Consider the following 25,783-nt stretch of genomic DNA (forward strand, 5'->3'; position numbering starts at 1 on the left):
TATGGAGCCAGTGATCATTAATGGAGAATGTGTGGAGCAGGTTAAGACCTACAAGTATCTGGGAGTACAGTTAGACGAGAAGCTAGACTGGACTGCCAACACAGATGCCTTGTGCAGGAAGGCACAGAGTCGACTGTACTTCCTTAGAAGGTTGGCGTCATTCGATGTCTGCAGTGAGATGCTGAAGATGTTCTATAGGTCAGTTGTGGAGAGCGCCCTCTTCTTTGTGGTGGCGTGTTGGGGAGGCAGCATTAAGAAGAGGGATGCCTCACGTCTTAATAAGCTGGTAAGGAAGGCGGGCTCTGTCGTGGGCAAAGTACTGGAGAGTATAACATCGGTAGCTGAGCGAAGGGCACTGAGTAGGCTACGGTCAATTATGGAAAACCCTGAACATCCTCTACATAGCACCATCCAGAGACAGAGAAGCAGTTTCAGCGACAGGTTGCTATCGATGCAATGCTCCTCAGACAGGATGAAGAGGTCAATACTCCCCAATGCCATTAGGCTTTACAATTCAACCGCCAGGAGTAAGATATGTTAAAGTGCCGGGGTTGATTGTATTTAATGTATTTAAACTACGTAAGAACTTTTTTTTAAAAGCTATTATTAATGCTTTTTGAGAGAGTGATTTAGATGCATATCATATTTTAACTGAGTTAAGTATTGTATGTAATTAGTTTTGCTACAACAAGTGTATGGGACATTGGAAAAAATGTTGAATTTCCCCATGGGGATGAATAAAGTATCTATCTATCTATCTATCTTATGGGTAAAGGGTTAGAAATTTACAATGCGTCATCCAGCAACACTGATAATTTTTTTGGAGGAAGGAAAAATTTTTTTTCCCGATTATCGAAAAGCGGAGGAGTTTGTACAAGAACTTCCATCTATTCGCTAATTACACATAGAGGCTTCCAAACGTAATGGATCAAAGATGAAGATAGACCCAACGAACAGAAGTGATGGACATTTATGGATATTATAGAAGAGAAAAGCAAAATTTTAGAAATACTAAATGAGAATAGTATTTTTTTTTCTCTTCTCATACATATACTTTTTTGTGTTGCGGGGGGGCTGGGGAGCTTTGGATCGGTTACTGCGGGATTCACGTGTGTAATCATGGCGGTTGCCATGACCCGTACAGCAGAGGGGGGTAATGTTGTGTTTTTTTTTCACAACATTAGTAGGGGGTATTTTGTTTTTTTCTTTATATTTTAATTTTCTTCTATCTTTTTGCCTGGATGATTGGTGGGGACACACATAGCAACATGGAGATTTTTATAAAGATTTCCCAGGATACCACGAAAGTTGAAAGATTAGGTATTATTATAGATTGGAGTAATATTAAAAAAATGACTAATCTACTAAATTTTTTAAGTTTTAATGTTAATGGGCTTAATGGGCCAGTAAAAAGAAAAAGAATTTTAACATATATTAAAAAAATGAAAACAGATAAAGCTTTTTTACAAGAAACTCATTTAACAGACATAGAACATCAGAAATTAAAAAGAGACTGGGTTGGAAATGTTATTGCAGCTTCATTTAATTCAAAGGCGAGAGGAGTTGCAATTTTGGTTAACAAAAATCTACCAATTAAAATACAAAATGTATTAATTGATTCGGCGGGGAGATATCTAATTATACACTGTCAAATTTTTTCAGAACTATGGACCCTTATGAACATTTATGCACCAAATGAAAATGATGTAAAATTCATACAGGAGGTCTTTTTGAACTTGGCTAACGCACATGATAAAATATTAATAGGTGGAGATTTTAATTTTTGTCTAGATCCAGTTTTAGATAGATCAACAAAGGTTGTTACAAAATCAAAAGCAGTAAAATTAACTCTATCATTGATGAAAGACTTAAATCTGATTGATATATGGAGAAGAATTAATCCAAAAGAAAGAGATTATTCATTTTATTCAAATAGACATAAAACATATTCAAGGATAGATTTTTTCCTATTATCAACGAATATTCAAGATAGAGTGAAAAATGTGGAATATAAAGCAAGAATATTGTCAGATCATTCTCCTTTAATAATGACAATGATAATGATAGATAAAGAGGAATCAGTTTATAGGTGGAGATTTAATTCAATATTATTAAAACGTCAAGACTTTTGTGATTTTATGAAAAAACAGATTCAGTTCTTTTTAGATATAAATTCACATTCAGTTGATGATAAATTTATAGTGTGGGAAACAATGAAGGCATACTTGAGAGGTCAGATAATAAGTTATACTTCTAAAATTAAGAAGGAATATATGATAGAGTTAGATCAATTGGAAAAAGAGATTACAAAATTAGAAAAAGAATCCCAAAGAAATATGACAGAAGAAAAACGAAGACAACTTATTAACAAGAAGTTACAATATAATACGCTCCAAACATATCGAACAGAAAAAGCAATTATGAGAACTAAACAAAGATATTATGAACTAGGTGAAAGATCACATAAAGTTCTTGCATGGCAGCTAAAAACAGATCAGACCTCTAAAACAATAAATGCAATTCGAACAAGAGTAAATAAAATTACTTATAAACCTTTAGAAATTAATGAAGCTTTTAAGAATTTTTACTCTGAGTTGTACAAATCAGAATCACAAAATGACAATGTCAAGATAGAAAGGTTTCTATCACAAATAACTCTTCCAAAATTAAATACGGAAGAACAGAAGGGATTAGATATGCCTTTTACATTGAAAGAGGTCGAAGAAGCCCTAGGATCACTTCAAAGTAATAAATCTCCAGGAGAAGATGGTTTTCCGCCTGAATTCTATAAAAAGTTTAAAGATTTATTAATTCCTCCTCTTATGGAGTTAATACACCAAGCGGAAAGAACGCATAAACTTCCAGAATCTTTTTCGACAGCCATTTTAATAGTATTGCCAAAAAAAGATAGAGATCCTTTAAAGCCATCATCATATAGACCGATTTCTTTATTAAATACTGATTATAAAATAATAGCAAAAATCTTATCTAATAGATTATCTAAATGCTTACCAAAATTAGTACATATGGATCAAACAGGATTTATTAAAAATAGACAATCAGCAGATAATGTAACTCGCTTATTTAGTATAATTCATTTAGCACAGAAAAGGGAGGAAATGAGCGTGGCAGTTGCTTTAGATGCAGAAAAAGCATTTGATAGATTGGAGTGGGATTTTTTATTTAAGGTATTGGAAAAATACGGATTAGGAGTATCTTTTATAAAATGGATTAAAACCTTAAATACTAATCCCAAAGCTAAAGTAGTGACAAATGGTCAAATTTCAACACCATTTCAGTTAACAAGGTCAACTAGGCAAGGTTGTCCATTGTCACCTGCTTTATTTGTGTTGGCAATAGAGCCATTAGCTGAATTGATTAGAATGGACCCAGATATTAAGGGTTTTAGAGTTAACCAGGAAGAATACAAGATTAACTTATTTGCTGATGATGTTCTGCTTTATCTAACAAACCCATTGCAATCATTGCATAAATTATCCTATAGATTAGAAGAATATGGGAAAGTATCAGGTTACAAAATAAATTGGGATAAAAGTGAAATTTTACCTCTTACTAAAGGAGACTATAATCAATGTCGATCAATAACCCAATTTAGATGGCCGGCAAATGGTATAAAATATTTAGGTATAAGAGTCGATAATGATATAAAGAACATATACAAATTAAATTATTTACCACTATTGAAAAAAATTCTAGAAGATCTTGATAAATGGATGGTATTACCAATAACATTAGTAGGTAGAGTAAATACCATAAAAATGAATATATTCCCTAGATTACAATACTTATTTCAATCACTACCAATACAATTACCCCAGAAGTTTTTTCAAGAGCTGAATAAATATGTGAGGAAGTTTCTTTGGAAAGGTAAGATGTCAAGAATATCGTTGGAAAAATTGACATGGAAATTTGAGCTAGGAGGGTTACAACTTCCAAATTTTAAGAATTATTATAAAGCAAATCAACTTAGATTTATTGCATCTTTTTTTGAGAAAGACAAACCGGCATGGATCAGAATAGAACTAGATAAAATAGGAGAAAACATACCGGAAGACTTTATATATAAATGGGAGTCTAAATGGATACGGGAAAAGAAAGAATCTCCTATATTAAAACATTTGATTGATTTATGGAATAAGATAAATGTTGACGATGAGACAAAGAAATCCTTATTAGCAAAGAGATCTTTAATTCAAAATAGACTTATTCCTTTTACAATGGATAATCAACTTTTATACAATTGGTTTCAAAAAGGGATTAGATATATAGGAGATTGTTTTGAAGGAGGTATATTAATGTCATTTGATCAATTAAAGAATAAATATAAAGTATCAAACAACACTCTTTTTTGTTACTTTCAACTAAGGGCTTATGTAAGAGAAAAGTTAAGTCAAACAATGTTACTACCGAAACCCAATGAAATAGAAACTTTAATTCAAAAAGGAAAGATTAAAAAATTTATCTCTTGTATGTATAATTTGATTCAAACACAGGCAATTAAACAAGGAGTCCATAAGTCAAGACAAAAATGGGAAAGTGATTTGAATATCAAAATTGAAGAAAAAAACTGGTCAAGACTATGTCTTGAGAGTATGACAAATACAATAAACGTTCGATTAAGATTAGTGCAATACAATTTTTTACATCAACTATATATTACACCACAAAAAATAAATAAATTAAACCCAAATTTATCTGATCAGTGTTTCCGATGTAACCAAGAAATTGGTACTTTTTTACATTCTACTTGGTCTTGCTCTAAAATTCAACCTTTTTGGACAAATTTAAGAGTTTTACTGGAACAAATTATTGGAATACAACTTCCACACAACCCAATATTACTTTTACTAGGTAATATTGAAGGGATAAAACCGATATCCAAATTGAATAAATATCAGAAAGAATTTATAAAAATTGCATTGGCAGTAGCCAAAAAAGCTATTGCAGTGACTTGGAAATCGGATACATATCTAAGTATAGATCGTTGGAAGAACGAAATTTATGGCTGTATTCCACTTGAAAAAATTACTTATAATTTAAGAGATAAATATGAAACATTTTTGAAAATTTGGCGCCCTTATTTACAAAAGACAGGATTAAATATATAGGTGCTCCGAAGATGAAATAATTGGTTACTTGGGGAAAGAAATAAATATATATACTAAAGTTATTACGAACTCCACGGAGCACGTGGGGACCCTCCAATATCCAGGCATTCCTCCTTTTTTTTTCTTTCTTTCTTATTTTTTTTTAATAGGGATGTTAGGGGGGAGGGGGGCTGGGTAACATTTTTTTTCATACACATTTATTCTGTAACTATTTGAAAACAATAAAAAAAAATTAAAAAAAGACTGCCTGGGCACAGTTTCCTTCTGTTCAATGCAACCAGTATAGTTTAAGCTTATTTTGAGAAGCTCCTACTTGTGTGCTTTAACAATGGCAGAAGATCTGAAAGCAGTGGTTCTGGATGGGATTTCGAGAAGTGAATTTGACTTGCAATGGATGGTTTTCGTGAAAGTTATTTTATCTTGTGGCCTTGAAACAGATCACCGGGGAATAGCGAGAGTTTGCTCCCAAATCTTCCAGCCCCACCATCCCTGAACAAGTTTCTGGCCATTTATCCCAAAATAGTTTGGCATTAAATTCTGTTTGAAAATTCTTATGAAACCTCTTAATATATCCTTCACTTTTACAGGAGCTACATAAATACCCTTGACTTTCTCCAGTCTTCAGAGGAACAGAGAATGAAAGAGTGGAACTGATTAAATTGGAATGGTGATTGAGATACTAGGTAGATCACTACTCTGCAGCAGGTCAAATGAACAGAACATCAGCATTGTGCTGGGCAAATTTTTTTTAAAACTTACCAGAATGTATTTTACAGGCAGAATCTGCAACTGCAATGGCAACTTTTCAGAGAGAACACGTGTGCCCAGGCTAAGTGACTTTTAAAATGCAGCACCATGTAATGATGAGGAATTAGTTGGGCTTTATATTCACATAGATGGAGTCTTTCTTTCAATTTGGCCAGTTGCTTACCCAGTTAGCAAGAGATATTTGGTGCCATTAACCCAAATTCTAGAAGGTAGAATGTATGCACACGTGCTTACTATTGTTTAGAAATCCATCTTGGTCAGTACAAAGACATTGTAAATTGTTAGAGTGAATCTTGGAAATAGAATCTAATATCCAGACACCATATATATTACAGGGATGAATTTCTCGGAATGTGAGCCATTTTTGGGATGAAAATCAGTGGATTTTTTCGACCTAGAAATTCAGTCCTGATGATTTAGAGCCAGTCCTGATGAAGAGACTCAGCCTGAAACACTAACTGTTTATTCTCCTCCACTGATACTGCCTGACCTGCTCAGTGCCTCCAGCTCAAGATGTCCAGCATCTGCAGAATCTCGTGTTTAAAATCAGCACAGTTTATCTAGTAAAAGTCAGTCACAATGATCATTAGACTAAGATCTAGAGAATAAGCTTCTATTTAAGTATCACAGCAATTAAAAAATCATATTATAGTGGCTAACTGGAGCATTGGATGGAACTGCAAAGTATTTTACAGCTGGTGAGAAATGGAATGATGTTGGTATTCAGCAGTAGCTGACTTTCCTTGTATGCAAGTCATCCAGGTGCTTGAAGCAATTAGGAAGGCAAAATGCAAAACGATTTGAGTACAAGAGTGGAGATTATATCGATTACATGGGACCCTGGATATTTGGAATATTACCATAATGTGCAAGTCTGGTCTCCCTTCCTGAGGAAGGGTATACAGTACAGGTTAAGAGGGGGCACTGTGAAGGTTTACGAGATTCTTTGGATAGAATGTTGGCCATTTGAGGTGAGATTAAGTTCACTGGAACTCTCTGGAGTTTAGAAGAGTGAGAAATGATTTCATTAAAAATAGAAATGCTCATGAAGTCTGAAAGTGTAGATGTGAGGATGGTATCTCATCTGGCAAAGTTGTCTAAACCCAAAGATCACACTATCAGTTTAAGAGACTGTCTATATAGAAGAAATTTCATTACACATAGTGTGGATCTTTGGAATTTTGTGCCCAAGAGAGCTATGATGGCTATTGCTGCCAAGTACATTCAAGATTGAAACATTGTTTTGGATATTAAAGGAATCAAGATATATGGGTGAGTTTAGGAAAATGGCACTGAAGTGGAAGATCAGTCATAATCTTACTGAATGGCACAGCAGCCAGAAGGGGCTGTGATCTCTCTCTCTTGGAGGCTGACATCAAGAGGTTGAGACCTTGCAAAGCATCAGACCAGACCCTTATGGTATACTTCCTAGGGCACTGAAAATCTGTGCCAACAACTGGCAGGAGTATTCAAACACATCTTCAATTTCTCACTGCTGCAGCCAGAGGTTCCCAACTGCTTTACAATCATACCAGTGCCTAAGAAGAGCAGGGTGAGCTACCTCAATGACTATCACCCAGTTGCACTCACATCTACTGTGATGAAGTGCTCCGTGAGGTTAGAAATGGTCAGAATCAACTCCTGCCTAAGGAAAGACCAGAACCTGCTGCAATTTGCCCATTGCCACAATAGGTCTACAGCAGATGAAATATTACTGGCTCCCCATTCAGCATTGGATCATCTGGATAATAGCAATGTCTATGTCAGACTACTGTTAATTGATTCTAGTTCAGTGTTCAACATAATCATAGGCTCAGTTCTAATCAACAAGCTCCAAAACCCGGGCCTCTGTACCTCCTTCTGTAACTAGCTCCCTGATTTCTTCGCCAGAAGACCACAGTCCATGCAGATCGAAATAATATCTCTTTGTTGGAGCAACTCAAGGATACATACTTAGCCCACTGCTCTAATCTCTCTACAGGCACGATTATGTGGCTCGGCACAGGTCAAGCAGCAGCTATAAATTTGTCGATGACACAACTACAGATGGAAGTAGTTCAGATGGTGACGAGGAGGCATACAGGAGCAAGATAGATCAGCTATTTGAATGGTGATTGGAACAACAATCTTGCACTCAGTGTCAGTAAGACCAAGGAATTGATTGTGGGCATCAGGAAGGGGAAGCCGAGGGAACACACACCAGTCCTCATCGAGAGATCAGCAGTGGAAAGAGTGAGCAGTTTCAAGCTCCTGGGTGTCAACATCTTTGAAGATCTATCCTGGCCCCAACATATTGATGCAATTACGAAGAAGACATGACAGCAGCTATATTTCATTAGGAATTTGAGGCGACTTGGTATGTCACCAAAGACTCTTGCAGATTTGCTACAAGCAGACCATAGAAAGCATTCTAACTGGTTACATCATTGTCTAGCATGGTGGGGCGACTGCACAGAATCAGAAAAAGCTGCAGAAAGTTGTAAGCTCAGCCAGCTCCATCATGGGTACTAGTTTCTCCAGTATCCAGGTCACCTTCGAAAGGTGATGTCTCAAAAAGCAGAATCCATCATTAAGGGCCCCATTCTCCAGGATATGCCTTCTTCTCATTACTACCATCAAAGAGGAGGTACAAGAGCCTGAAGACCCATATACAACATTTCAGGAACAGCTTCTTCCCCTCTGCCATCGTATTTCTGAATGAGCAATGAACCAATGAATACTATCTCACTATTTTTGGTCTCTTTTTGCACTACCTACAAAATTTCAAATACATATTTTTTGTAATTTATAGTTTTTAAAAAATTATTAATTGTAATATACTGCTACCTCAAAACAATCAATTTTTCAACATATACCAGTGAATATGAGTCTTAATGTAAAGTGCTTGTATGGTTCAAAATGAGAAACAATAGAAATTGCACTGTGGATTTGAGGTTGATTTGGATGGATTTGTCTTCCAGGTTTTGTGAAATCTAAGGATATTTTGGAGCTTGCTCTAAATATATTCTGCTGCATAAATGAATATGCACGTTATAGCAGTGAAGTGCTAAGGATTTGATTCTGATAATTGCAGTTAGTATTTTGTACCATTACTACAAACGTAAGCTTTTAGTGGTGACAAATTATCATGTGTCTTTGGTAATTTTTTCCCATTTCCAGGCAATAATGTTTGTGTAGAATAAAATCTCTAATTTCTATTTTATTACTCATTTTGTTTGTGATCTTTTCAATGTTAATCATTTGTGTAATATGTGTGTTGCTGAGGAAAAATCCATTTTGTTTTATCTGAACAAATATTAGGTGCATTATCTGAATATTGCCTCATAGTACCTTTACCATGTATTATAATTAATTTTCAATAGAACAGTGTACATTGTACAGACACAAGATCAGGAGGAATCAGTCAAAATCTCCAACAGGATTAAAAGTGATATTAAATGTGACAAATTACAAGGGTAAAAACTGTTCCAAATGCAAAAGAGATTTATCATTCTTTGGTAAAATCTCTCCCTTAGTTCCAGTGCCTGGTCCAGTCTCTCTAACAATAGAATGCTTAATGGGGAAATGCAGACTTTCATTAGAGAGTTGGTGCCTTACAATTTCACCCTTTGTTGTAGGTACTCTCGATGTATGTGTGGTGAACTAGATATACCTGTCTGACTGCTCCTGTGGCTCCTCCCAAGACCCTGCTGACTGCCCCTGTGGCTCCTCCCACAGACCCCTGTATAAAGGCGACTGTGGCCTGCTGCTCTCCCTCATTTTCCCAGGATGTAGTTGTTCTTCAGTCAATAAAAGCCGATATCTCACTTCCTAAGTCTCGGCGTGAGTTATTGATGGTGCATCAATTTTATTGACTGAAAGTTACAACATGGAAACCGCTTTACGCCCAGAACGCCTAGACTTGGACCCCCAAGACCCTGGAGCAGCTCTTGCCTTTGAACACTGGCTGGTGTGCTTCCAATCGTACTTAGAGGAGGTTCGTGCCACCGATTCGGCTGTTCGGCACAAACTTCTCCTCTCGAGGGTCGCCCCAAAAGTTTATTCGTTCATCAGGGACATATCCACCTACGAGGAGGCGCTTGCCGCCCTCAAAAGACAGTACCTGCGGCCAGTAAATCCAGTTTATGCACGGCACCGCTTGGCAACACGAAAACAGCGGCCTACGGAGTCGACTGCTGAATTTCTCCGAGAACTACAGGCACTCGCGCGGACTTGTGACTGCCAAGCGCTCACAGCGGAACAGCATACGGAACTCTTGGTCCGAGACGCTTTTGTGACTGGGGTCCGGTCAGTGTGTATCCGCCAGCGGCTGCTGGAAAAAGCTGATCTTACCTTACGCTCCGCGATAGAGACGGCCGATACGATAGAGGCTGCGCAGCTGTACGCCGAAGAGGTCCAGCCGCGCGATTCCCCGGTTCCGAGCGAATTCGCCAACGCCGCTGCCAGTCGCGGTATCTCAAACCCCACGAATTCGCCAGGTATAAAACTCTGTTACTTTTGTGGGCTTCAGAGACATTCCAGAAACAGCTGCCCGGCACGCAAAGCGACTTGTTCCAGCTGTGGGAAGAAGGGCCATTTCGCCAAAGTATGTAAGTCTAAACCGCGCCCGGGGTCGAGCAGCGCTGCGTCTGAGACCTGGGGGCCGCCATTTTGCATGACCGGATGTGGACAACCATCTTTGCCGGCGTCACCAGGCCCCGCCCCCGACACGCCCCGTTCAACGCTGGCTTCCGTGACCCTCGACCAAAGCGCCCCACACCAGCTCGCAAGGTCGATGATGGACATCCTGGTGGAGGGGCACAGGACTAGCTGCCTGTTTGACACGGGCAGCACTGAGAGTTTTATTGACCCGGCCACAGTGAAACGCTGTGGACTCGTGACACGGCCGGTACGTCAGAAGATCACCTTGGCTTCAGGGTCGCATTCCACAGACATCCGGGTGGGTTGTGTAGCGACATTGGTGGTGCAGGGCACAGAGTATCGGAACTTTGCGCTACTGGTCATGCCTCGACTGTGCGCACCTGTACTATTGGGGCTGGACTTCCAGAGCCACCTCGAAAGTGTGACTATGGCATATGACGGGCCCCACCCACCACTCACTGTCAGGAATCCTCAGTTTGGTGGGACTTCGCCATATACTCCGTTACCACACGCACATACACCCCGAACCCCACATCCCGCCCAGCACCATGCCGATAGCTGTGCTGCTGACACTATTTGCAACCTCTCCACCCTCAAGATCCCTCCCCCATCGCTGTTCACCAACCTGACCCCCGACTGTAAACCTGTGGCAACTAAAAGTAGGAGGTACAGTGCGGGGGACAGGGCCTTTATTCATTCAGAGGTGCAGCGGCTGCTCAGGGAGGGGATCATTGAGCCAAGCACAAGCCCATGGCGGTCCCAGGTGGTCGTTGTTCGGACTGGGCAGAAAAATAGGATGGTTGTGGACTACAGCCAGACCATCAATAGATTCACGCAGCTTGACGCGTACCCCCTACCCCGCATCGCGGATATGGTCAACCAGATAGCTCAGTACAAGGTGTACTCGACAATTGATCTGAAATCCGCTTATCACCAGCTCCCCATCCGCCCAGAGGACCGCCCCTACACCGCCTTCGAGGCGGGTGGCAGGCTCTATCACTTTCTGCGCGTCCCATTTGGTGTCACAAATGGGGTCTCAGTCTTCCAGAGGGAGATGGACCGGATGGTGGACCAGTACAAACTGACGGCCACATTTCCCTATCTAGATAACATCACCATCTGTGGTCGCGACTGGTCGGACCATGACGCCAACCTCCAACGTTTTTTCCAGGTGGCCGATGCTTTGAACCTCACTTATAACAAGGACAAGTGTGTTTTCAGAACCACACGACTCGCTATCCTTGGGTATGTCGTGGAGAACGGGGTCATTGGCCCTGACCCCGACCGTATGCGCCCCCTGTTAGAACTCCCTCTTCCCACTACTCTCAAGGCCCTCCGGCGGTGCCTGGGTTTTTTTTCCTATTACACCCAATGGGTTCCCCATTACGCAGACAAGGCCCGCCCCCTGGTCAAGTCTACCACCTTTCCCCTCTCTGCCGAGGCCCGCGCGGCCTTCAGCTGCATTAAAGGGGACATTGCCAAAGCAACGATGCATGCGGTAGACGAGACCATTCCCTTCCAAGTAGAGAGTGACGCCTCTGACGTCGCGCTGGCTGCTACCCTCAATCAGGAAGGCAGGCCAGTGGCGTTTTTTTCTCGTACCCTTCAAGGCTCTGAACTTCGGCACTCCACGGTGGAGAAAGAAGCCCAAGCCATAGTGGAAGCTATTCGGCACTGGAGGCACTATCTCGCCGGCAGAAGGTTCACCTTGCTGACCGACCAGCGCTCGGTTGCGTTCATGTTCAGCAACCAACAGCGGGGCAAAATCAAAAATGATAAAATTTTGCGATGGAGAATAGAACTCTCCACCTATACTTACGATATCCTGTACCGGCCTGGCAGGCTCAATGAACCCTCTGATGCCCTATCCCGGGGACCGTGTGCTAGTGCCCAGCTCGACCAGCTGTATGCCCTTCATGCCCAACTTTGCCACCCGGGGGTCACCCGGTTTTATCATTTCATTAAAGCCCGGAACCTGCCGTACTCCCTGGAGGACATCAGGACGATGACCAGGGACTGCCAGATCTGCGCTGAGTGCAAACCGCACTTCTACCGTCCTGACACTGCGCAGCTTGTCAAGGCCACCCGCCCTTTTGAGCGACTGAGTATTGACTTTAAGGGCCCCCTTCCCTCCACCGACCGCAATGTCTACTTTCTCAGTATTATTGACGAGTACTCGCGATTCCCCTTTGCCGTTCCCTGCCCCGACACTACTACCACGTCGGTCATAAAAGTCCTGCGCCAGCTCTTCACTCTGTTCGGATATCCCTGCTATGTCCACAGTGATAGAGGGTCCTCCTTTATGAGTGACGAGTTGCGCCGGTTCCTGCTTGCTAGGGGCATAGCTACTAGTCGCACCACGAGTTATAATCCCCGGGGGAATGGCCAGGTGGAGAGGGAGAATGCCACAGTGTGGAAGGCCATACTTTTAGCCCTTAAGTCACAAGGGTTGCCGGTCTCCCGATGGCAGGAGGTCCTCCCTGAGGCACTCCACTCTATCCGCTCCCTGTTGTGTACGTCCACTAATGCCACCCCTCACGAACGCTTATTCTCTTTTCCCAGGAAGTCTGTCACTGGGACCACCCTGCCAGTTTGGCTGACGTCCCCGGGGCCAGTGCTGCTACGTAAACATGCGAGGAGTAATAAGTACTCACCACTGGTCGAGAAGGTTCACCTCCTGCATGCTAATCCCCAGTATGCCTACGTGGTCTTGCCTGATGGGCGGGAGGACACGGTCTCTGTCCGCGACCTGGCGCCCGCCGGAGCAGCAGACCACTACCCCGAGCACTCCACGGTAACTATGCACCCTGTACCCGAGGTGACTCCGCACGCACCGTGCCCCACACAGACTCCGTATGCGTCTGTTCCAGGGACCTCGCTCACATGCGAGGGATCCCTGACACCTCCTGTTGGGACAGAATTAACCCACTCTCCGCCTCCGGAGCAAACACCACCTCCGGCACCTGTGCCGTCATCACCTCCGGCTCCTGTGCAATTGCAGCCGGAGCTACGTAGATCGCAGCGAACGATTCGACCACCTGATCGACTTAACCTGTAAATATGCTTGGGAATTTTTTTTAAACAAAGTGGGGGTGAATGTGGTGAACTAGATATACCTGTCTGACTGCTCCTGTGGCTCCTCCCAAGACCCTGCTGACTGCCCCTGTGGCTCCTCCCACAGACCCCTGTATAAAGGCGACTGTGGCCTGCTGCTCTCCCTCATTTTCCCAGGATGTAGTTGTTCTTCAGTCAATAAAAGCCGATATCTCACTTCCTAAGTCTCGGCGTGAGTTATTGATGGTGCATCAGTATGTATGAACTAATTTCTGTTGGTTTGGCTGTACAGTATTCACATGTATGGTTGAATGACAATTAAGATTGAACATGAACTTAAGTACCTCAGTTACATTCATGATCTTCAGGACCCGAGAATATACAAATCTAGTCTGCGCAATCTTTGGTTATAAGTTAACCTGTAACCTCTGAGAAGTTCACTCTGAAGTCAATTTTTTTTTTTGGCTGAATACAATACTCCAGATACAAAATAACTAGAGCTTTATATGACTCTTGCATAACTACCACACTTGTATTTCTGCTGCCTTGAGCTGAAGGCCAACATTCTAATAACCATAGTAATCAAAAACTCTTGCAAATTTCTAGAGATATACTGTGGAGAGCCTTCTAACTGCTTGCATCACCACCTGGTGTGGAAGGGTCACTGCACAGGATTGGAAAAAGCTGCAGGAAGTTGTAAACTCAGCCAGCTCTATCATGGGCACTAGTCTCTCCTGCAGCGAGGAGGCCTTCGAAAGACAATGCCTCAAAAAGGTAGCAGCCATCTTTAAGGATCCCTATCACCCAGGACGTGCCCTGAAGGCATACTCAACATTTCAGAAACAGTTTCCTCACCTCTGCCATCAGATTTTCAAGGAAATAAGTTCAAAGTACAGTACATTGATTATCAAAGGATGGATACATTTAACAACCTTCAGATTTGATTCCTTCCAGCAAAACAAAGAAACCCAAAAGAACCCATTAAAAATAGACAAGCAAACACTCAATGTGCAGAGAGAGAGAGAGAGAGAGAGAGAGAGAGAGAAACAAATTGTGCAAGCAATAAAAGTAAGCAACTTGCATTTAGAACAAAACTGAGTGCTCTGACACGAAGCCCAGAGCAGCTGGAGCTGGCCACAGCCTTGGCCTCAGTGCAGCAAAGAGCTGAATAAACACAGAGTAGCAAGCAGAACCAGACCAACACTCATCTCACCCAACACCCTGACTTTTCAATCCATCTGGCCTGGCATTTAAATTGTCCAAACAGGGTCATCCCTCACACTAGGACCCAGGCCCTTCACATCGATGCACTCTGGACCTAGACCCTGCTGCCATATTTCAGCCTGTACTAAACCTTTCCAAATTGGGCAATGAATTCATGAATCCTGCCCAATAATATATATATTTATATATTTTATAATTGCAATTTATAGCTTTTTTATTATCTTGTATTGCAATGTATTGCTGCTACAAAGCAACAAATTTCATGACACATGCCAGTGATATTAAATCTGATTCCGACAATCAGTGGCTTGTGTACAATACACTTTATGCCATTTTGAGCATCTAAAGTGGATCACTTCATATTTTCCATACTGTATTTCACCTGCCATGTTCTTGTCAATCGGTCAACTTGTCTACATATTGTTTGTTGAAGCATCTTTACATCCTCACTGCTCACAGGTTTGTGTAAAACAGAATCAGAATAGCGGCTGGAGAATGACTTCACAACAACTTGGGTCTCGACATGGACAAGACCAAAGAGTTGATAGTGGACTTTAGGAAGATACAACAGCTCATCTGTGGAGAGGGTTAGGAGCACCAAATTTTTGGGAGTGTACATAATGGACAATTTCACCCAGTACCTTAATACCGTATCTTTGGTCAAGAAGGCAGAGCAGCATCTTCACTTCCTGAGGAGAGTGAACCCGCCACCCAGCACTCTAACCAATTTTTGTAGGAGCACCGTCAAGAGTGTCCTAACCAGCTGTATCACTGTCTGATACTGGAACTGTATGGAACCTGATCACGTCCCAATTGCAAGGACTGCTGAGAGGATCTTTGCAGTCTCTCTTCTATCCATCAAAGATGCTTATCAGGAGCACTACCACCCAGGCTCCTCGGAGAGGTATCAGAAAGTCTGGGGAAAATACAGGAATTTCTTTACAGTAGGTCAAAACAAGTTCAGTTGCTCCTTATTGATAACATTGTATTCCCAGTTTTCCACAAATAATCTGTGCCCATGATTGCAGCCACTGTGTAAGCAACCTGTCCAACTTCTTTTAAGTTTTAACAGCAAACTTGTATTAACAACTGAGCTGATAACTTACTCTAACTGTGGATAACCTGTGTATAAAGAAAATCTCCAATACTTAAATCAGTTCTATGCTTCAGTAGTCATCTCGATTGCAACAGGTTAATGAATCTCACTTTCAACTTCTGAGGACAATTAGGGACCATCCACCACCTGCTCCCATGGCTTATTGTGACCCTGGTCCAGGCACTAAGCAGGTGTTACACCTTGCCCAATAATGACCTGCAGGTTAGAGAATGGAAAGGAGTACCTTACACCTCCTTTGATAGAGAGGTATCTCCACCCTGCCACCCAAGTTCTACCCAGATCCTTATTATAAATTGTACAAATCTGTTGTACCAGCATGGATCACTAAAGAATTCCGTTTATAGCTGGTCTTCATGTAAGACCATTCACAACAGCTCTCCTCGATGCAGGAACCACCTTACTTTTGCAGAGGGTTTATTTTATTATACTTCTCTGTGATTGCTTTTGAAAGTCCAGATCCATCAAGTTAATGACCTCAAAAATTTCAACCAGATCAGTGAGGCATGGCAATTTTTTGAGAACCACAATGCAAACTGAAGCTTGACCTCGAATGATGGTTGAACATTGTAGATTATTAATTGACACTTGCAAGGTTCATTGCCGGTTTCCTTTTCTACTAATCACTTTTGTAATCTTATTTTTTATTCTTTCTTGTAACTTCTACTTCTAGGGGCTGAAGTAGGACATCACTAATAATAAGCACATCTTGCAGTCATTTGACATTTTAAACCTAGCAAAATCCATTTTATAAGACATTATATTGCAGTCAACACTTCTCCATTCACGATACATGGATATTTTTGGCCATTTCTTAATGGCCTCAATACCTCCTTATGCAATGGGATCCTTGATTTCCTCACTTGCAGACCCCAGTAAGTTCAGATTGACAACAACATCTCCTCCACCATCTCCCTCAGCACAGCTGCACCACAAGGCTGTGTGCTTGACCCCAGGTCTACTTGCTTTACACTTACGATTGTGAGGCTCAGCAAAGCTCCAGTGCCATATTTTGTTTGCTGGCAACACCACTGTCATTGGCCAAATCAAAGGTGGTGACAAATCAGCATATAGGAAAGGGGGAGATTGAAATACCTGGCTGAGTGAACGGTGCCACAACAACAACCTCTCACTTAATGTCAGCAAGGCCAAGGAGCTGCTATTCGACTTGAGGAGATGGAAACTGGAAGTCCACGAGTCAGCCCTCATCAGGGGATCGGGGGTGGAGAGGGTCAGCAGCTTTAAGTTTCTTGGTGTTATCATTTCAGAGGTGCTGTTCTTGGCCCAGCATGTAAGTACGATTATGGAAAAAAATGCATGGTAGCACCTGTTTGCTTAGAAGTTTGCAAAGATTTGGCGTGACATCTGAAACGTCAACAAATTTCTATAGATGTGTGTTGGAGAGTATATTGACTGGCTGCATCAATGCCCTTGAATGGAAAATCCTACAAAAAGTAGTTACCGTAGATTCCGGATTTTAAGCCGCTACTTTTTTCCCACATTTTGATCAGCTTTGAACACTGCGGCCTTTACTACGGTGCGGCTAATGCATGGTTTTTTTTCATGCCGCCAAAAACATTTTGCCTCGTAACAGTAGACCAATAAAATTGATGAGTAGTTCACAGAGGTCCAATGAAATTGTACGATAAATCAAGCGCACTTTCACAATTAAATTATTGTAAATCAGTCATTTGTACTCACCCTCATCAACATGGAAAACACTCGAAGAAAAGCATTGTGCTGCCTTTATGGCAGTTATTTAGTTTATAATATTTTCGCTTAGTAATTCATTTGTTAGTATGTTTTCTGTACTACAGCCCGGAATGCTAGACGTCACATCCGGTTTCGCCGCGTCTTGTGGGAAATACCGGTTTGCGATAAACGGGAAGGTGGGGGGGAGCGGCGGAGCCAAAACGCTGCTTTTAAGTTAAAGGCGATCAATAACTTTTCCTGGTAGGCTGCAGTATATATATTTTTACCAGTCGCTAGGAGATATTGGAATGTATATGCAACGTAATTTGTGTGTTACCGATACGTATGTATATTTAAAAGTAGCCGTATTACAGGCACGGTTCGAAAAAAAGCATTTGCAATATGTATTTGTTTGTTACCATATGGATTTAATTAAAAGTTAAAAAATCCTCACGTGTAATATCTTTCTGTGTAAATATCTCATATTACAACGTGGGACACCTGCGGCCTAAAATCCGGTGCGGCCTGTACAAGTACAAAATTGATTTTCTTTCTAAAATTAGAGCCAGCGGCTTTTAATCAGGTGCGCTCTGTAGTGCGAAATCTACGGTAATATGGCCCAGTCCATCATGGGTAAAATCCTCCCATTATTGAGCACAACTACACGGAGCCCTGTCACAGGAAAGTAGCATCATCAAGGGCCCCAGCACCCCGGTCATGCTGTCTCCTCACTGCTGCCTTCAGGAAGAAGGAACAGAAGCCCCAGAACTCACACCACCAGGTTCAGAAACAGTTATTACTACTCAACTATCAGGCTCTTCAACCTGTGGGAATTACTTCACTCGCCTCCATCACTGAACTGTTCCCACAATCTGTGGACGCACTTTCAAGGACTCTTCCTCTCATGTTCTCAATATTTATTGCTTATTTAGGTATTTATTTTTTCTTTTGTATTTTTAGTTTGGTGTCTTTTGCACATTGGTTGTTTGCCCACTCTGTTGAGTGTGATCTTTCATTGATTCTGTTATGGTTCTTGAATTTACTGAGTATGCCTGCAATAAAACAAATTTCAGTGTTGTACTTGGTGACAGATAATAAACTTACTGTGAACTTTGATGGGAATGTCACGTTTTGTTAGTTCCATTGTCACAATTAATTTTTTTTTCAAATTTTTACACATCTTTACGCCAATGCTAAAAAAAAGCCAAGACACACATTCATTTCCTGAATAAGTGTAAACTTGACAAGTTGTATTTAACTTTTATTGCCAGTAGAAATGGGTAATCTCATTTGATTTTCTTTCATTTTGAGGATCAGCTGCCTACTTGTTTCTGCATGTTCTTTTCCCAATAGTAAAAATGAAAATTGCTTTAAATATGCTATTGTAACAGGGAGTACTCCACAGCTGATACAGGAATGCAGATATCTACAGGTTACTCGCCGACATATAATTAGCCTAAATGTGAACTTGCAGATGAGGCAAAAATCAGACAAAACAACTGCTTGGATGGAAAGAATTGCTCAAGATCCAGGCATCAGAAACCAGAAAAGCACTTTTATGTAGGTTTGTAAACCTTCGAAGTACAAACTTTATGATACCTTAAAACATTACTAAAAAGTAAATATGAGTAGGGGATGCGTTGGAGTTATTATTTACATAAGTTTAGGCCTTTGCCTGGTGGCAGTCAGAATGAAGTAGATTTTGTATGATAACTGCACTTGAAAGGACTGACGATGAAACGAGTACTATGTAAAACAATTTTTAAATAAACTAAAGAAAACTAAATCACACCTTTAGTTCTGTAATTGTGATCAGTCCTCAGAACAGTGAACTTGTTAAATGTTTTTTTTAACCTTTTGCTACATACAAAATTTAGTCATGGGATTTCTGCTGTTTCAGTTTTGAGTTGAGAGTGATTCTGGTGTGACACTCACACACATAACTTGTATTGTACCAGACACCACTATGCAAATTTGGAATTGTGCACAACGATGATTGTAAACCATTTTTATAAAATTGATTTGGTGCTGGTACACTATTTTGATCTTCAGTACTCCAACTGCAGATGTACCAGTTGATAGGTGAATTGGTCACTGTAAATTGTCCTGTGATTAGACGAGGGTTAAATTGGGGGATTGCTGGATGGTGTAGCTCAAAGGGCCAGAAGGGCGTATTCCGTGCTCTATCTCAATAAATGAATAAGTAATAACTCCCAAACACACAGGGTTCAGGCTTTTAGCAACACGAACACTGTGCCACTCTATGAGTAGCCACCCCCTTCCCACAGTTTTACCAATCACTTCCAGACTTGCTGATTGATTTCCAGTGTGTTGCTTGAATTCTGCATCATGGTCATTGGTAACATTTGCAATTTTCAGACCAGCTGTCAATGAACTTAGCTTCAAGGCATTTGCAGTGATGTACTGTAGTTGCTCCCCAAGATCATGCATTCAGGTTGGTGTGCATCATGATTTATATGACTCAGCAAGGAGCAGTGTGATGCATTTTCACTTCTTCAAGGATCCCCTCTCTACAGCATCCCTCCTGCTCCAGCCACAGCTCCTATCTCAGTGTAATGCAAGGATAATTATGCCAGTGACTGTCTCAATCACTGCAAACGTTACCTTTTATGCAGCAAGTTCCAACTGAAGATACCTGCAATTGTTCATCTTGGCTGTTGTTCTGAGAATGTCTTTGTTAACCTTTCTTTTGAGGTAGCAGTGTACAAACACAAGCTGATAGGCTTGTGAAGAAGTTGTATGGTGTGTTGGCCTTTATTAGTCAGGAGATAGAGTTCAAGAGCCGTGAGGTAATGTAGCAGCTCTGTAAAACCCTAGTTAGACCACACTTGGAATATGCTGTTCGTTCTGGTCCTAATGTCATAACGGTCATAGAACACTACAGCACAGAAACCAAACCATTAATTTGTCTTGTCCCATCAACCTACACCTGGAGCTTAACCCTCTGTAGACCTCCCATCCATGTACCTATCCAGATTCAACAACTTGTGTTGACTTGTGGTAAGGAAGTACTATAATGATGGCTCATGGGAGAAATGTGGCTGTAAGTCAGGATAAGCTTGACTCAGAAAGGAAATGGGGCCTACTTGATCCCTACTTGCAGTACAGTATTTAGCAAATATTACCCATGTTAGCTACCAGGATTCTACTCTTTCTTCCCCTTTTCCCTGCAACTTTTCTTTCTTTTGTCTTGTGAACAGATTTTAAACAGACCAGATTCTGTTCTCAGCTGGATTCAGCATAATTATACTACTCCAGAAGTAAAGCCTGCAGCAATAGTGCTGAAAAGAGAGATGAAAAGGAAGAAAATTCATCATGATAACTGTATTTATTCTACTTCAATGCATTACAAAATGTCAGAGAGAGATTCTACACAGTTAAGGATCATTGTGCAAAGTAGCATCATAAATCTAGATAGGACTGGGATCACTCCTCAAGTTAGATCAGTTCTGAAATGCAGACATCCCACCTCTCCCGGAAGTTCCGGGAGTCTCCCGTATATTGATAGTGGCTCTCTGACGCCCACAAATTATATACAATATCCCGGAAATTGATTTTTTTGAGAGTGAGTGAGTGACAGAGAGAGAGCGCACACCATGACAGTGTTCCAAAACCAAAAAATGTAAAGCGTACTTCACCCCAGACTACAATAAAGTTTACCCCTCCCTAATAGAGGTCAAAAATAATGACAGTGTTGCTCACTGCACTGTTTGCAACAGTGACTTTTCTATTGCCCATGGTGGGTTAAAATGTAAAAGACATGTTGAGGTAAGTTTAACAGGTGTCATTCATTCATTAACATAGCTAACATTATTTAAACTAGCTGGCTAGCTGCTAAGGAGCTACTCTATTGCAGACATCCCACCTCTCCCAGAAATTCCGGGAGTCTCCCGCAAATTGATGGTGCTACCTCCCTGAAATGAGTTTTTGCAGGGTGGGATGTCTGTTTGAAAGGCATCTTAGTTTTCTATTTTTTTTCTATTCATTGATAGGATATCAACATTAGTAGTGAGGAGGGACTCTGTGCAATTCTCTAGAGCAAACAAACTTGGCCTAAAGCAACCACAACCATACACCACAACTGTTCTATCTATTTTTGATTTCCCCTAGCTGACAGGGATCTCAGTCATAGAAGCTCTATGAGTACTAATATTCACAATCTTTCTTGGGGTCAAATTCCAAATGTTTGCTATCCTTTGTATGAAAAGTATTCTTAGTTTTGTCTGCGCATGAGCTAGCTTTTATTTTAGGATATCATGTCCCTAAATCTTGTTTCACCAACCACATTTGCTCTTTTCAAAATCCTTTAGCATTGAAAAGTGTTATGCTCACAACAGCATCTATCTTAACAAAATAAAAAGCTTGTTATGGCGACTGCTCTCTATGTGACCGCAAAGAACTGCAGAACATTGTGGATGCAGCTCAGCACCTCATGGAAACCAGCCTCCCCTCTATGGAGGCTGCTCTTCTCACTGCTCAGTAAAACAGGCAGCATCTTTAAGGACTGATGCACCATCAATAACTCACTCTGAGACGTAGAAGTGAGATATCGGCTTTTATTGACTGGAAGAATGAACAACACTACATCCTGGAGAATGAGGGCCGGCCTCAGGCCTTTATACAGGGGTCTGTGGGAGGAGCCACAGGAGCAGTCAGCAGGGGTCTGTTGGGAGCAAACCACTCTGGTATATGTAGTTCACCACAAGGACCCAACTCCCCCCAGACATTTTCCCTTCTCCCCTCTTCCATCGGGCCTGAAAGCACGTACCAGTTGGCTCAAGGACTGCTTTGTAAATGGTTCCCTGGGATGATGATCTCTCATAGAATCTACCTCATTATGCTCTTGCACTTGATTGTTTATCTGCTCTTGTTTTCCTCTGTAGTTGTGACACATTATTCTGCGTTTTTATTGTTTTACTTCATTCTACCTCAATACACTGTGTAACGATTCATCTGTATGAACAGTATCCTAGGCAAGCTTTTCACTGTATCTTCTTACATGTGGTCATAATAAACCAATTCCATTGTAAATTCCATGAGTGACTATAGAACAGCATTTGACTTTTATGAATCTATTTTACAGAAGACATTGCAAGCTTTATATCCATGGCTATAATTTTATGCTCTAAGCTTCAATATCATTATACCAAAACTTCAAGGCCGGTATATTGCTCCTAGGATCAGTTTACAGCTGAATGCAGAACTCTGCGTAATAGGGCTAATACTTTCCTTTGTATTCCGCATACAATCTTTGAACCCTTTTATACTGTACTGATACTGACTGTTAACAATTTGTGAACTTAGATTCTCATATCACTTTATTCCTCGGCAATGACTGGTGACTCACTATTTAGAAAATGTACACATTTATCTCTCTTGGGTTGAAAGTGTGTAGCCTTACACTTGCACAGATATTATTTATTATTCTGTTATAGCTTTGACTAGTCGGTCTTTTCATGACACTCTTTCATCTGCATTACTAATTGCCTCTAGTAACTTTATATAATCTGCAAAAATTCCAAGCATGCAATTTTTCGTTAAGGCCAATAACCTGAAAGTTATGAAGTTGAACCCTCAGAAAGGCAGCACCACCTTCCATATTCTGTATCTAGACTCTATCCCCTGAATGTCTCGTACTGCACCTCTACCCCAACGAATTTTAAACTAAGATAAAAAGATAGTCATATTTACTTATTCATATGCCAAAATAAATTGCAGCTTGTGATAAAGTTACTGTACAGAAATGAGTCAGTGATTGCCTCCACAAGGCTGACTAGTCTATCCACTAGCCAGCTCATTTAAACTTGCCATAAGATTAAATCCTACTTTAAACAAAATTATCAAAGTAGCTTCAGATTAGAACTCCACATTTTGATAACAATATATGTAAATCCTTTTCTAATCTTCTTAGTTATTACTTTTTTAAAAAATTTATACCCTCTCACACTGTCACATTGAAAACTTCTGTCAATTAAGCCGAAGTGTCCTGACCAGTTCTTCAAGTGCAAGCACAGTAATTAACAGATACAGAATCAACTTCCCCTTTCTTATAACAATGACAAAGTATTCAGATCATTGATGCCAGATATCTCTCAAAAGAATAGGTTACACCACAGTTTGATATCAGCTAATAACTTTGCGTCTGTTATCTTTTCAATGTTAATGGTATTTACGATTTTTTTTGCCTTAGGACTCATTAACCCCAGTTTACTATTAAACACTATTGATTTCTGCATCTATTTCAATGTTTTGCATACCATATTTATCAGTACATTCTATACTGTAGAGCTTGAAGTTATCTAATTCCTTCTTAGATTCTTCTTACTTTTCGTGACGTTCACTCCCCATTCCATCCTTACTGAAGAACGGTGAACAAAATTTAACATAATACTCCAGATTGAAAGTTTACTGCATTTCTGAAGCCTTGTACTCCACTGCCATGTTTACCGAGTAGTACACAAAATGTTTTCCTGCTTATTCACAATACACAGAATGAAACGAACGTGCAATATTTTCACCTATCATGTACTGGACTTACACATTGATAAAAAGAATAAGCTCAGGTCATTTCATACATCTGTCTCTGATTATTGCCTCCGTCTAGCTCTCTACTATTACGTAGTTAAAAGACACTTTTTTTTAACTACCTAAGGGTACCATTTTCTTTTGTCACTGCCACTGAGGTACCTCAAAATCTTTACGCACTTGCAATGATTAAGGGTAGCAATTTTCCAACTTAGTCATAAAGTGGACAGTCTATTACAGTTGTACTTTTGAAAAGTATATTTTTGTATTTACTTACCAATATTAATTTATATCATTTCAGAAGACAAATCTAGACTGAACAAGCTAATTTTCTTGCTTGAACACATAAAATGTGAAATTTGCTATAAAGTAAAGCTGCAGTCAGTCTAACTAGTCTCCGAGTGGCTAAATGAATATGTATCTCGTGTGTATCTCAGCAGTTATCAGCCACTCCTTTTTATTTGTTCGCTCTTACAATAGGTTGATTTCTTTATCGGTTTTCTATATTAGGCAGGTACCAAGTCTGTTTTTAACATTATTTGTATGATGTTTTATTTATTTCCAACCAATAAAACTGATTGAAATTCCCTTTCGATCTGACTGCAGAATTTACCATGCAGTCCCTTTGTTTTTTTTCAGTGGATGTGGAACATTTTTTGACAAAATTTTAATAGTTTACAGATATGGTGAAAGAATTGAGCTATGGGTACTTGATCTTACCTGTTAACTGCTTAGTCAGTCTGTCCCAAGTGTCAATTATTTTCTTCCTGTCTTTTCTGTCCTTAAACCATCGTTGACTTTGGTGAAGCATCGTGCTCTCCAGAAGGAAGATACTGGTTTTTGACAGTTGCATCTAGAAATTGCAAAGCACTACAATCATTGGGTTTGGTGCTTTTACCAAATTGGATCTAGCAATTACATGGAACATTGTTTTTCTGGCTCATTTTTAAAAAAGTATTAGTGGATTAGCTTCAGTCTGGCTCATTTTTGAATTGCCAATGTGTCCATACCAAGAGTTTCACACCTGCCAGCATATGCCCTAGGGTCACGGAGCAGGCAAGTCTTCCCATACATCAAGATGGAGGAGTAGTAAAGGTATATCCTTGGAGCCAGAATCCAATGTTCCATGACTTTATGTATTTCTATTACCTCAAATTTATGGAACAGCTATTAGAGTTGAATGTAACATATCAAACTATGGATTCTTAGGTGAATATAATTCTCACAGGTTTGATGATGACTTGGTTCTACCTCCCTCCCTGCTATTTCTGATTCTCAAAAAAATTCTGTCATGGCCACCACCTTCTTCTGATTTGCATGATATAATTGGTAACGACATCCATTTGAGGTCAGCATTCACTGCATATGCCATCAGACTGCTTATGTAGAAACTATCCTTGTAATTCTGAGAAAAGTAAAGCCATTGCTTTCTGTGCACAAATTCTGTGCACTAGGTTGAGCAAAACTTGTTCATGTTATTCATTCACGAACTGGTTTATGGTACATGTTCTCTCTCAAACAAAAACAACCAACTTCCATCTTTTCTCTATTTCGTACCCTAGAGTCTGAAACTTACCACCACTTCTCCAGAATCAGCTGTTTAAGAAAGACAATG

General features: G+C 40.5%; 2 protein-coding genes across 5 annotated transcripts in view; one reads left to right on the forward strand and one right to left on the reverse strand.

Annotated features, from left to right (window-relative positions):
• The window catches only part of idua (alpha-L-iduronidase), a 229,322-nt gene that overhangs the window by 40,288 nt on the left and 163,251 nt on the right, over window positions 1–25,783 (forward strand). The window lies entirely within an intron of this gene.
• slc26a1 (solute carrier family 26 member 1) overlaps window positions 1–25,783 on the reverse strand; it is a 62,491-nt gene that overhangs the window by 27,995 nt on the left and 8,713 nt on the right. For 2 of the 4 annotated variants that reach the window (XR_012098642.1, XM_073042868.1), the window contains exon 2: window positions 24,889–25,021. The exons of 1 other annotated variant lie outside the window; for it this stretch is intronic. The gene's annotated coding sequence lies outside the window, so the exon portion shown is untranslated. Of the gene's footprint in view, window positions 1–24,445; window positions 24,561–24,888; window positions 25,022–25,783 lie in introns of those variants that run through there. One more of the 4 variants, XM_073042869.1, reaches the window with a different exon arrangement.

The sequence above is a fragment of the Hemitrygon akajei genome, chromosome 4, assembly GCF_048418815.1.
Source record: "Hemitrygon akajei chromosome 4, sHemAka1.3, whole genome shotgun sequence".
Classification (NCBI taxonomy): domain Eukaryota; kingdom Metazoa; phylum Chordata; class Chondrichthyes; order Myliobatiformes; family Dasyatidae; genus Hemitrygon; species Hemitrygon akajei.